Genomic DNA, 15,534 nt, shown 5'->3' on the forward strand with positions numbered 1-15,534 from the left:
GAGCCGCCATGAGCATCACCTCTGTCTCCCAGCTGAGCCACGCAGTCAGGGCTTAACCAATCATTGGGGTCAGCGCAGCCGCATGGATGACCAAAGTGCAGCCACCATAATGTAATTGTCATTGTATTGCCTCCCAATGTAAAAGCCATCTCTTTTCAGTATCATGAAGGGATTGGAGTGTAGATGAATAGGTCTGAGGCTTGTGGAGGCGACTTTAAACTGATTTAAAGCAGTTTGGGATGGTATTAAGATGCACTCTGCAGTAGTGGTGTTATTCAGACCTCACAATAGACCTTTGGTGGAATGCTGCACTGTAGTAATCACAGCACAGCAACTCAGAAATATCTTCACACAGACTGACACAATACTAAGCAAATGCCCAAGAGCAGACAAATGATCAAAACAGCGAAAGAGAAGAGAGAAAAGTCATTAAAAAGAGCAAGTTTTTAGGACCTTGCTAAAAGAACGAAAATACACAAAGCAGCAAAACAGAGCAAAACACAAAAGAAAACCAAATATTAAAGACAGAAAGACAAAGGGATCTAAATAGATATTATATTATAATTTAATATCACTTGAGAAAAGATGTCATACCTCACTCGGTTTTAGCTCCTTCTAATGCAGAAATGTATATTTGGGAAGCCTATTCACCTTGATGACTGCTTCATTCAATGAAATACTACATGGTCCTTTAATTTGCCTTATAATGCTGTTTTAAAATGTAATTCAAAGTTCAAAGCACTTTGCAGGACATTGTTCATCTTTAATTTATGATCTAAATTTCCATCCTTTGGAAAACCTGTCGTTGCAATTATTCTTTCCTTTGCACGCTAGTTTTCCTCGCCAACCCTCTTATTTATGCAGATGGATATAATTTTATTTACAAGTAAGTCTGGTGCAGTCACATCTTGGCCAGAGGAGCGGCATCAGTCTTCTCCCATATTTCTGAGGATTATGCAGGCCCATCTATAACGCAGCCCACAAACAGTGGTGCCAGCATACATCTACACTTAGCCCCGACTGCCTCCTTCATTAGCCAATGGCACCTTTAGCTTATGGTCAGAACTGCAGCAGTGTCTATAGTGTAATGAAATTTACGGAGAAGAGCCACTTGGTATGCCGGGGATGCGGCAGCAGGTCCCCGTGCTCAGTGAAAACCACACGTTCGCTTTTATAGATTGCATAATGGCCTGCATGAAAATGGTTTCACACTAACATAAATCAAATGTCAAAATACAACCGGAGCAAGACAATTCCCGTGGTGCGCACACACACACACACACACACACACACACACACACACACACACACACACACACACACACACACACATACCCAAATAGCAGATACACATGCTTGGAAGAGTCAGCCATCCAAAGAGCTGGGAGTCCTTCTTATGCAGATACATGTAGTGCTTAATAGCACACATAATAATTTATTAAGAAATGTTAAATATTCATCAATATTAAATTAATCATTTATAGCAGATCTTTAAATTAAAGGGTGTCCTTGAAGTTTCAGATGAGAGGAGTGTCTTTAGCAACGAGGCAGTCCCCTGTGGACATTTAAAGCCTCTGATGTACAACACTTGGACTACTGTTGTATAATGACTGTGCCACTTTGATACTGTCTTCCAGGGAAGAAAATTACACAAGCATGGGACAAATACTCCAGTGAAAGTTATTCATTAGTTTGGTGAACCACAATGTTGTGACCATGGCCGGAAAACTGATGTCGGACCGATGAAAAGCTATGCTTAAAATTAAAGACTTGATTTAGAGACACTGAGTCAGTTGTTTAGACGAAATGATTTTCGTTTCAGAAATTGCCTGTTGTTCTATGTGTACCTTACAATGACTGGAACTGACTATAACTGTTCAACATGTTGCTGCGATCAATCGAAATTTTAAGCAAATGCAAAAAAAAATAAAAAATAGCACACACACACACACACACACACACACACACACACACACACACACACACACACACACACCGTTCAGTTCAATCTAGAGAAGTAATCACGATCAGAACATATTTAATTACACACAGCTTGTGAGAATTAAGTCATCACACCCTATACATCTGTGGCCGTGAAGGCAGAGAGAAGGACGCGGCTTCTTGCCAGGGCGTGCCGGCTGGTGAGACTGCATGGGACGTGGTGAGAGTCGAGCCACAGCCCCTCACTGCCAACCACACCTGTGCCCACAGCGGCGAGCACGCTCTCCAGGGCACGCCGGGGTCGCGTGGGTAGTCTGCCAACCACAGCTGTTCTTCTCTTCAACCCTCTCATACATCCTTGTGGAAGAGGAAGCCCCACCTCCCCCCCCGCCACCCCCTCTACCCCAGGTAACACACAGTCTGCCACAGATCGGTCACTTTACGACGGGCAGCTAATGCGGAGAATATTTTAGAGAGAAATCGGTGTAGCAGAAGAAGGATTTTCTACTCTTTTGTAATTCCTCTTCATACATAGCAGTGGTAGAATTTCCTCCCATTCTTTCCACATTATTCCTTTCATCAGTTGAGCCGAGGCCCCTGGGCAGGAGAGCAGCGAGGTAGGTCATTCCATCAGCACGGGTAAAAGCAATGTTCAGCGCAGGGTTAGGGAAAAGAGGCGGCTTATAAGAGATTATACTGCCATGATAGCAAATAATCAGTCGCTAATTCATTGTGTGGCCCTCTCTTATCAGTCACTAAGCCTCCTTATTACAGGGCTTACATCTACATTTGCAGCTGAGGAGGGTACCTCTCCTCTCTTAAATTTAAGCAGCACATGGCAGATGGAGCCGGCACACTAATATCAGATTTGGCTCTTGCTTCTCCGCTGCGTGTGATAGCTGTGGATGATACAGAGTCAAATATATGTGCTAAATCCAGTGCCCTGAGGATCCAAAGGCTTTTTTTTCCTCTTTTTTTTGTGTGAAATTCACTGATCTGAATGTTTTATCTACATCTGATTATTTTATTGATAACAGCAAGTGGGTGTCGAGTCCTCAGATAAAAGGCTTAGTCCCAATTCATTTAGGTTCTACAAATCCCAACCCGTAGCACAGGTCATATTTACTCTAAGCTTTTAATTTATCCAAAGCAAAAACGGAGCTGCTCAAGTACCGTTTTTCTTCAAATGCCTCATGTATTAAAAAATGAAGGAGATTAATGAATGGAGGAACATTTTTACAAATCACAATACTCCATATGTGTCCATAGCACTAATTAGTTCTTTTATCATTTCAATGACAAGTTTTGAAATGTGTGCAGGAGGATTTCATTATAGCCCGACATGAATAACACATACCAGCAGGAAAAACCTTCATCTATGTAGTGCAGGCTTCACCATAAATCAGACTAAATTCCCTAGAAAGACGAATGCAGGAGGACGCTGCACCCAGCACTAAAATAGTATCACCCTGGGCTACTTCTGATTGAATGTTTTATCACAGACGATCCTGAGTGGCGGAAAAAAGAAACTAATTCATTCATCCTGCTCAAGTAAAGAACTGTAACAACCATGTAATTCCTCTGAGATTTTGCCATTTCGGAGCACTTTGATTTGTCATGTTATTCATGTCTTTTCATCCCTCTTTCTTCCTGCACTCAGCTTTACAGTGTGGTGGGTATCGTGTGCTGTAATTCAGCTTTTTATAACCCCCCTCGCTCATTCACCTATTGAGTATCTGCCACTGTAGTACCAGGGCCACATGAGTTCATCACTCCGCCTCAGTAAAAGGATACAATAAGTATGTGTCCGGGGCGGCTTCGGAAGGGCACGGATATCCATCAGCAGCGCGCATGATGGATCGCCGCGGTGTCTGAGATGAATAGACATGCAACACAAAATACAGTGAAGCCAAAACGGCCAGGAATATACATTACATCCATTTAATCATCGGCGTGTGTGAGGAAGGCCTCGCTCGCTCACGTCCTGCCGCCTTCCAAAGCTTTGCACAGATTGATTATGTCCATAGAAGCATTGAACATAGCTGCAAAACACCTGCCAGGAAGAGGAAGCTTTCTCACCCATACATAAAAAGCAGGAGGGAGGACGGTGAATTACATGACGACGCAGCTACCTTGAAGCATGTGTGGCACTGATCGAAACTGAAATCTCTAGAATAAAGCCCAGATCTGCTCTTGTATTTGTTTCCCCACTTGTGGAATGTGGAGCCGAAACTTTGACACAGTGACAGTTCTCTGATCCGGCGAAGGAAAACCAGAGGTGAAAGATCATCAGTAATTTGAGGTTATCAGGGTTTTTACAGCTGTGACAGAGAGGATACTGAATTACTATCCTGTAAAAAAAGAAACGGGTCATAAAGAAGACATACAAAAACATGGAAAATTGATAAGGTGTTCGCTCGCAAGAAAATCCCATCATCATCTCCAGGCACGTATCCGTCTTGATGCCCTAGGCCTTATTTAACCTCAGAGTTAAAATACTCGCAGCCTTTATACACCCACATGAAACTGGGCCATTAAGGTCATCCCAGATAAATGTATTCATGAAGTGTGATCTGCATTGTGAGACGGCGCTGCCAGACACGTCTTCGCAGTGATGATGTGATTGATGGTGATTAGAGATCTTGTCTTAAATCGATTTTACAGGACATGTCATCTGCATTTCATTTACAGAACGGCGAGCTGGTCTCGGTACTAAAATGTAAACATGTCTCTTGCCCTTAATTTAAAGACCACCGTGCCACATAAAAAGCTGTTAAAACCACAAAATATGTCTTCACCCCTCATAAATCTTTCCACCTAACTGCTGCCTGCCTCAAGTTGGGATATTGACAGGCTCGCAAAAAACTACAGATGAAGGGAGAAACGTCATAAAAACAAGGTGATAAGAGTGAATTTTTGAAAAGACTGATTGAGGGCAGCACAGTTCCTTCTGGGTTTCTTTTGAGAGAGTCTGGAGACACAACGTGAAGCCACTGTTCACAGTTCAAACGGACAGGCTGAGCTGCTCCTTGATCCAACATGGAATTCAAAAACCAAACGCAGGCATTTACTGCTTTACTTGAATCTTTGACATGAAACTCTCCAAATATCCACTATCTGGCATGCCAAATACAGACTGCAACTGATATGATACATTTCCTGGTTCCACGAGTTAAACTCAGTGGTAAAAACGCTGAGTGAATTTCACTTTGAGTGGCAGGGCAGGGAGCTCTCTCCTTCAGCGGGACTGGACAGCCCCTCTCACCTCTGTCTCATCTGGAAAACCCTGGGGTTGGGCTGAGGGAAGAAAGAAGGCTGAAGGCAGGGCCTGATGAAAAACGAGGGTGTCACAGCATTGTTGCAAGGTTAGCACACCCGCTAATGGAGCTGTACTGGGGCAGGGCGCCCCAAGGATCGACCCCGCCAAGGGGGGGCATGTACAAGCCCAAGATAAACTACTGTAGGGGGCATGGCACTGCCCCAAGCCCCTCTACTGCCCGCTAAGCATTCACACACACACACACACACACACACACACACACACACACACACCCTACATTTATAGCTGACCATCAGTTGCAGTACTGCGAGAACTTTGCTGCTCCTCATAAAGCTCAGTGTTTGACACAGCATTACGTTCTGCCCTCAGTAAAATGTGTCTTATAAAAAGTTTAAAAAGTTTAGAATTTCTGAAAAATATTACATAGTTCATTTGTTTTAATTCATGTCAGAAGAGAAGAGAAGAGAAGAAAATATACAGCCAGTGTATGTTTATCTGTCTTTTATGTTGAAGTGAAGTTAAGGCATTGTGGGTAGCAGAAGCTCAGTCCAGGAAAACGTGTTGCCACGTCTGTCAGCTCTCATCCAAGTTTCTCTTGTGTCTCAAAGCTCATCAAAGCCTCCGAAAACAACGGCTCTAAGTTTAACAAGTGCCTGAAGACCAAAGTATTAGTTTTGTAAGTTACAGAAGCTCTGTTAGATTGTTTTTTGGTGCATGTGTTACCAGGAAGTAGACAGAGCCCATTCATCTTCCAGCTTGTTGTAATGCTTAAACATGTTATGCAGCTATTCACATGTGTTGATGAAGTAATTTGAATATGAATGGATTGATCTTGCTATCGATACAAGTGATAACTTTGAGGTTAGCAGTTTGAATGAGTTTAATGCACTGTTTTGATGCTCATGATGTGTTCTCCATTTCATGTATTTCAGTTTCACTCCACCTTTTCAAGCCACAATATGTTATTGCAAGCCATTTTAAGAAGACTGTAATAAAGGAGCAAGACACTCGGATCCTGGCTTGTGAAAACGAGTTTGGGTTGCTGTTCATCTACGTTAATATACACAAAGTACCTAACACGTAGTGGTAACAGTACAGTGTACAAACAGCTAAAAAGCTCAGTGACGTGACATTGTAACTTTACTCTGATCACCCACAATTTTTGCTGAACTTTTGTATTTATTCATAATGATTTTATTATTGATTTCAAGTTAGTGGAAGGAAAATGTAATATGTAGATATCAAGGAAGTTAATGTGCGAAAGAACAATGCAATAGTTCAGGTTTTTTGCAAATCGTCTTTCTGTTTAAACCACAAAGTGGTCAACATGCTGGTCACATTTGACATTTTGTGATGGTTCAACTCACAACTACTTTGCAAAAATGAGAGAAAATACACCATCAAGAGACAATTTTCACCTGGAATCACACTGTTTTTATGTCACACAAAGGTTGATTTGATTTGATTTTGAATTGAATGCTTTATATCGAACATGTAAGTAAAAAAAACAAGTATACAAACAAAAAAGAAAGAAAAAAGTGATTCAATTATTAATTAATATGAAAGAGTCATCAGCATATGAGACTTTCACAGGTTGCAGAAATGTGGTTTTTACACATGTACAAAACTGGGTCAACTTTTGCATGACACCATCTAAAGAATGGAACACAACAAAAAAATTAATCGTGTTCAGCATCTGTGACCATCTGACAAAGAACGTGAATATTGTGCAACAGCTGTAGACATCAAGCAAAATGGAGCTCCTAAACAATGAGCAGAAACTGCTGAATGTGGAACCCAATCGAAATAAACCTCGCTCCAGTCTCATACATTTGAAATTGGGAAAATGAAAGTGACATGAAAACTACTGCAAGGATTTATCTAAAAAGAAAAGGACATGGAGGAAAAAAAGGGGAATAAAGAGTTGTATGACTTTTGGGAATATGTTCAAACTTGACATCTGTACAAACTTCTCTTGATATCTCAAAGATATCTTGACATCTCTACAAGTTCTGTTCACAATTTGTCCAGTTACAGGAACTAGAGAACTTATCTGTTGCAGAGCAGGAACATTTGCTTATTATTAAATGAAAACAACACAACACAGGGGCTATTATAGATGGTAAATGGAGTTCACGTATATTACAGTTTCCCACTGTTGTGAAAATGCCTACCGGGTGTCACATCGACATGAGTCACAACTGAGTGAATTTTGTTCATGCATTCCAGTTCCTTCACAAAGCCCTGAAATCGTCATAAAATGGACCACAGGTGTGAACGGGTGACTGTTCTGCCATCAAAACTGACAATACAGACAACATGGAAACATGCTCTGCTGTCTTTTCAGCAGCACAGATGACTTTAACATAGATAAACTCCAATTTTCAAAAATGAAACAAAGCGAAGAGCAAGACATACGGCTGACGGGCTCCTGTTTTGTGGCGTTGCACCGCAGAGCGGTCAAGGGTGGAGAGTTGGAGGCAGAGGGGACATGAGGAATGACATGCCCTGTAAGATCTCCCACTCACACGGGACGCAGAAATGACAAAGAAGGCTCTGTTTGGCAGAGTGGCAGCCATATTAATGACCGGTTTATCACTCTCTGTCAGCGGGGAGGAGGGGAGAAAAAAAGAAAAAAAAAAAGAGGAGGAGGAGACAGACTTCCTGCCAGAACAGGAGAGGAATGCTGACATCTTCCTGCTGGCTGCTCAAAGGCACTTTTGATTGTTGAAAAGGGAATAGATATGGGTCAGTAAACCGTGCCTCGGCCGGACAGAGGGAAGGTGAAGAGGTCAGAGAGGAGTCCAGTCAATGTCACAGCTGGGATGAAATTATAAATGACAGCTAAAGACCCTTGAAAATAATAAAGAGAGCTAACCTTTCAGAGCTAACGGTATCTTCATCGGCAGACTTTGAGTCAGGTGCTGCAAATATTAACGTTTTATTGCTTTATTTTTGACACACTCCAAATTCCTAGAGCTTATTTTTCAAGCCATCTATAAGGGAGGCTAATAACTCTGCACCAAATACTTTTCTTGGCAACATTTGGAATAAAATCAAAAGTTTATTCAGTAGTTTGTAAAAGACATTATAAAGCACTTCTAAAGTCATACTTTGGTATAGTTAAAGGACAAACATACACACAAAGGGACTAAGAGAACAAAATGACGGTGAAAAAGAATGTAATTCCTCACCTTCGGTTTCTTCATTGATGTTAATTATAGTTTGCTTATCTCACAGTGTTATAATGAAGGGTATTTTGAAACGACAGTAAGAGGACCAGTCCAGCTCAGAGGATTACATGGAGCTGGCATGTGCATGCTTCTTAAAAGCAGTTTCCTTCAGAAATCAAAAGACACGTGGGATGAACGGATTAATAGGTGGGTTGGATATAGAAAAGACAGTGACTGATATTAAATATCTGATTGTCTTATTCAGTTATAATTATATCAACAGTGACATTTTTGTGTCATTGCGAGACTGGAAAAGATGGATGGATGGATCAAAATGATCGAATTTAATCGATGTGCTTGTTTGAGGATGATCCGAACAAGTGGGCTGAAAATGTTTTGCAAATTTCTCTACGCTGTAACATCACTGCTACCAATCAAAGCAATGTTGTTCCTGCAATATATCAGATGTATCAAATATTGAGGGTGTGGATGTGTGTCTGAGTGTGATCTCTCGGTCTCGTGGGTATCGTGGGAGGGGAGGGCGAAACGCGCTGGTTATACGCAGGATTGAGCCTGCCTTGCATCCAGCAGAGGAAGGCCTGTCCAACAAGCTTCTCCAAAGCCTCTGTCGCTGATCTAACAAAGCCCCTCTTATTCGGGGCAGCAGACAGGGGCCCACAGGGAGAAAACCTCAAAGACTTTAACAACACCTCAAACCCCAGCCTCCATGACGGCTTGTTTCTTTCATTACAGGACTCAAACGGGGGCTCTGTGGGTGCCAGTGTGGGCATGCCCGTATTAAAGAGAAAATAAGCCTCTGCCCACACATTATCGCTCACATGGCACCGACACCCACAGGCATTATTGCATGGAATTTTCCAGCACCGGCATCTCATCAGCCAGTGTAATATGTTTCCATGTGTGGCAGCAATTAAAGTACCCAAACACAGAAGCGGTAACAGAAGCCACATTGACTTCTGTGTTTCCCCAGTCCAGTGAAAATTACAGTGGAGGGTAAATAGAGTAGATGGAGGTGCCGTAATACCTAATAATTCAAACTACAGAAAGTAAGTGGTGCAGTTATAATAAGTCATGAATCCAATTGATGCATAAAAACCATGATTTTTTTAAATAAATTAAATAAATCTTACTGTTGTCACTGAAGTCCTAACCAGAGATTGTTAGTTGTTCCAGAAAAGTTTAGCTTTGATGGAATAACACTGTGCGTGTGTGTGCGTGTGTGTGTGTGTGTGTGTGTGTGTGTGTGTGTGTGTGTGTATCCTCAATGTACAGACATCTACGTGCAGCAGCTCACACTACCCACTCTAATAGCAGGACATCTAAGAAATCAAACCTGGAAAATATTCACTTCAGCGAGACAATTCGACATAAGCCGGCTGGGTCAGTTTTAAAAATACTTTAATAATCCTTCAAAGAGTCCGAACGGAATATTTTCCATGAAAGGTCGTGAAAAAAGACGTACTAGCTTTTTATCTTATGTCAATGGCTATACCTTGACAAAAAACAAAAGACACACACACACACACACGGTGCACACGCACACACGGCACACACATACACAAACAAAAAAAAAAGGTGTTACAGCAACCTCCGTCTGAGATCGCATAAGAAAAACACCCACAAGCCTGCGACAGGACATGTTTAACTTCCGCTTCTTCAAAGCGTCGCTATTCCGGTAATCTTTCCACCCACCTGATTTCTCATGAGCAATGAACCTTACTGATACTGAAAATGGACAGCAATCTATCATCAGCAAACAGCGACGCTCTCCTTGTGCTTTGTGAAAGTGCACAGTTTCAGTCACTCTGCACTCTGCCCCCATCAAAATCTGACCCTTTTTCATGACACTGATGACATTGACACGTTGAAAGAGAGCCAGATGTATGAAATAAACTCAGTTTGCTTAGACCGGTATAATACAATAACGGTGTTGGGGCTTGGGAGGGGTGAGAGGAGGTTTAGGAAAAAGTACTTGCGGTAAAGCAGAATAACGTGCAGTTGGGGAAAAAAAAAAAAAAAAAAAAAAAAGCAGCTACGCAGTGTTTCGGTTTTAAGGGACAGTGGAAAAATGCTTTGGGGACAGTGGGGTTAATAGTCCAGGGAAGACAGGCCTGGCACCAACATGTTATAATAATACACTTGGCAGCTAGAATGGTGTCAACCCCTTAATTCCCCCCGGGAGAGAAGGACACAGCCTAATCTGTATTCAGTCCTGACATTGTCCACATCTGATATGGAACATTAGCCCCTAACTCTCTCTATAGACTAGTGTCCTTCGGTTTATATTACTTTATGTTAATAGAGAGAGAAAACTCCATGTGCTGTCGTTTGTCATTGTTAGCAGGGGTGCTCCCTGAACCTGTTTGAAATGCATTTGTTTAGAAGAGCAAATGGGGGGGGGGGGGGGTTGGTAAACCTGTCCACTCAGAAGTTGGTCGTCTCTCCGTCTCTATTGATCTTTGAGCCAGCCAAGAGCCCTCCATCCAGCCTTTTCCTCTCTCACACCCCACGGTCACCATTCTCTGTTCACCCCATACTCTCTCTGCCCCCCCAGGACAGAAACACTCAGCCAGACTCTCCGCTAAACCGCCGTGGTCAAGTTGTGACGGAGGAAAGATGAGGCTGTCAAGAGGATGACTTTTAATAGCCGTGAAGATACACGATGCTTTTCACACTTAAATTATAAAGCAGTTCCACCTAGCTTGAAATGTGAAAAAAGTAATACCTAAATAAATATATCCTGACAATAGAAACTTTTTTAAAAAAAATTTAAATTACTTTAAAATGAAAAGAAATTCACAAATTTGTGGGATGAATCTCTTCTGGGGTTTTTTGGGAAAAAAAGTCTTCTTTCAGTCAAACAGTTTGCACAAATGATTATTTTACTACAGTAATGAAAAGCACACTAACAAGAATAAATGTGTTCTAAGCAGTTGCTGTACACAAGACATGAGGCACAGTTGCGCTGCTTGCATCGTCTTGTTTGAATAAAATAAAATGAGGGATCGTCTGCCGGGGCTGGCGGAGGGAATACTGTTCAAATCTGAAGATATTCTCTGACTTCTGTTGGAATTAATTCAGCTAATTGTCTTCAGCCCAATTAGAGTCTATTCCCTTCTGCAGTCTGGTGAAAAAAGGGCCGAGCTAATTGGATTAAATCTTTATCATTTTCTGGGGAACACAAGAGAAGGGGAAATATGAAGCAACACTGTGAGCTCTTTTAATTAAATCTAACCTAATGACTGTTCTTTTATTAACATCCAACATTTCCATGCTTTCATGCTGTAAATAGGACTAAAAATATAAAGGAGCGACTTTCACACAACCCATTTATGAACTATAAAACCTTCTGGACACTAACAATCACCTACTGATCATCAACACTAATCTTCTGTCCCTTGAAGGAGCACGTTTGTTTGTTGGAACTTTAAGATTGAAACGCATCACTTATCCTACTTACAGAAACATCTATCACAACCACAGGAGTGAAACCTGCCTCTTTACTGTCTGCCACTAATGAGAACGGCCACTGCCAGCCACTTGACACCAGCCCAAACGGTAAATGGCCCTGTAAAGGCGCCGCTCAGGTTTAGAATAATGATATACTTTCTCCAAGAGGCCACTCCGCTCTTCAGGAAACATCACAGATACTCTACACCCATAGACATTCAGAGGGTATGTACCTGTGTGAATGTTTTGCATGCTCCAGGGTTGTCAAAGTAGACAGCTTTTTAGAATCTAAAACAAAATCGGCAAACCGGACTGTAACTAAGCGAACTTTTGTTTTGAAATTTTCATGCAGTAATATCCTAGAAGTGGTGATTTTTCAGCCTTTCAATAAGGTTCAATGTAGGATTTAGGTGACTGTGCTGTACAAGAGTTATATGCACTCTGTACTGTCAATATGTGCAGTGCATGCATCCACTTAACCTCAGTACATAACAACCATATGTGCAACAGTCTCCTGGCCACTCAGCTTCCCCGGCTTCAGATTGAAGAGCCAGTGTATTGATTCAGAGAAGCCCAGCCACCTCTCCCCCTCCTTCAAAGAAGGCAAGTCGTGTGTCCACTGCTGCCTCGCTCTAAGAATCGCTTCCTTATAGTCTCAGTGGGAGAGACGAGAAAGAGCATCTGGAAAAACAAACAGGAAACCTGGTGAGAGGAAGACTGGGATGATATACAGCCAGCAGGGAGGACTGCAGCTCACCGCCATGAGAGTGGATTGGACTGGAGGGCAGCGGGGGGGCAGGCGGGGGGGCAGTCCGCTTTATACTGCATGCCTCATGAAAATATAATGAACAGGAGCCAACGACCCAGCACACACACACACACACACACACACACACACACACACACACACACACACACACACACACACACACACACACACACACACACACACACACACACACACACACACACACACACACACACACACACACACGAAGATAATCTGCTGTATGTCATTCCAGTGAATCAAATGCTCACCTTTAAGGTTTGTTTCGACAAAAAGGGAATTATTTAAAATGTCCAAAATATTTGTTGCACGTTTTGTTTTGTTTTTTCTCGCATCAACCTTTCTTTTTCTCAAGTGACATTGTTTGGTTGACTTGCAAAATTCTCCACACACATTTCTTCCAAATGATGGTAACTTAAGTGAAAAACACACCTGTGCTCACATTGAGATGGATGAGGCTTTGGGAAAGGTTTGCTTTAAACATAATCATATCCACATTGTTGTTTTGCATATTCATATTTATTTTTCTTTTATTGTGTGTATTTTCATCCTACTTACTTTTAACAATTGAAATGTGCAAAAAAGACACGTGATTGCATACATTTGGTGACTTATGAGTGATTTTTTTTTTTTTTTTTTTTTTACTTTTTCAAATTTTGAAAGTAATATTAACTCATTCAACTGTGCTCCTCAACAATGTGTCACGTTCGCAGGAAAATGAATGGTGGTTAGTTAAACAACAACTCGAGTGGGCACTGTCCATTGTGGAGGTTTTGTAGCAGCATAATTTGAAACGTCATCATATCACTCTGAAGAATTTGACATTATTACAGTGTTTCCATTTACTGACAAAAACAACCATGAAGCTCCATGCAGAACAGATATCAGTTGAGTTTTCATAATTAGGCATTTTTTAGATTACATAGTTTTAACAATGAAATTTACCTTAGCGTCTGATGATTTTTGCTACAAATTCAGGAGAACCACTGAGAATTACACTGTAAATCTTTGGGAACAATTGACTGCTACATGATTTGGAGATTTTTAATCTTAATTGAAAATATGGTGAAAAATTATTTTATGGACATTTTTTTAGTTGCACTTATTTTTGAGTCATATCCTTGAATGATCATTTCTGCACATGGCTCCAAAAATACGTAAAATGTTCCTATCACACGAAGAAATTAACGTACGTGCTCAAAAAGAATTATGCCTGGATGATAAAAACCTGAAATGCCTAAAGATCATGTTCTTCTTTTGCGCTTGTGAATAACGTTTACATAAGCTGTAACAAGAAAAGAAAATTAACGCAAAAACCTTTAACCCTTTTATCTTTAAACTTTATGACTAAAAATGAATTTCGCAGTGCAATCTGCTAAAACCTTTTGAACCTCTTATCTAGCATGTCTTTTCACTGGGGGAATTTCCCTAACTTGAGATACCTGGACTGAGTTATTTTCTTCTCAAAGTGTTTATGAGAACAGATGGTGACGCCTAACAGACATACATGAAAGGAAAAGCAGTGCTTTTTGTTGCGTAGCTCAGGAGCAAAGGACAGTCATGTCTGATGATATCATTTTAGTGGGAAATGAAATATCTAAACTATGTTATTTCATGCCTGTCTACACACACGCTTCGCTACAGAGAAGTCCCATGTTGACACTCTGGAAGGGATTTCAAGGATCTGCTTTGCGGCTGGGGGAAATGCTCCATATATATTGAAAAAGACTGCTCAGGAAAATGGATGTCTGACTCTGAGTGGGCAAATGACATTGCACAGTGCACAGAGCAGAAGGAAAGCGATCAATGCAGATCATAAACAGAATACAATATAGTAATCTATTGCCATTACCAGCAAATGGGCATTGTATTGGAGGCTGTTGCAGACGGAGACGCGCATTCCTTCAGTTTGCCAAACAACCTGGACGAATGCAGGACGACGGTCACAAAATGTCTCACCAACGTGGCGAGAGTGAAGACCTTTGCTTGGCAGCTTAACACTTACAGAGGTGCTCACAAATGTTTTAATGAGGGAAAGGAGAGGTAGTCATAATTTCTATTACACACACACACACACACACACCTCATCAGACACCACTAACACGCGGTCGGTGGATGTCTGTGAAACTTAAGTCCAACTCTGTCACACTCCAACATCTGGATCTGTTAAGGAAATTAACAGACTGGCTATTCGGCTGTCATTTAACCTGCAGGCAACTGAGCCATGTGTTGAAATGTTTCCTGGGATTCTCGTAGGCCTGCCTGGAAAGTGTCTCCGTGTCATAAATCAGCCAACTCCTCCTATTTGGTAGCAGCGTCCTGTCAGGTTTTCTTTGTTAGAGTTTACACCAATACACAGCTAAACACCCCCCCCCAAAAAAAAAAAAATATATATATATGCAATATAAATTTGCAATATGAAAGGCTTGTATGTCTTGTGGAATAAAAGTTTGACTCAAAAGTCAAAAATTATGTCATTAAAATAATTACACAAACCCACACAGGGGCCTACAATTTCTATGATGTGGAAAACAGACATACCGCAGTATCTAATTATAAAGATGGAGTCAGCAGTTGATACATGTTTGATTTGCTATTTAAAAAAAAGAGTTAAATTGGGATTTTTTTTTTTTTTTTGAATAAACATCACGGTCTTTATCGTGAGTCAATCGGAAACGGTCTACTTACGTATGACATGTCTTAATGTTTAGTGATAAGATCACTGTGAGAAGGGCAGCTCTGACGAGTGTGTACGTCCATAAAGGGGTTCCGGGACAGTGTTGAATCCAGGTCAAAGGTTTTGGAGATGCTCAGTGTCATACACACATATGCACAAACACCGCAGTTAATGAAAAACACAGAAAAATAGTTGACAAGTCACA

Source organism: Salarias fasciatus, chromosome 1, assembly GCF_902148845.1.
Source record: "Salarias fasciatus chromosome 1, fSalaFa1.1, whole genome shotgun sequence".
NCBI classification, from domain to species: domain Eukaryota; kingdom Metazoa; phylum Chordata; class Actinopteri; order Blenniiformes; family Blenniidae; genus Salarias; species Salarias fasciatus.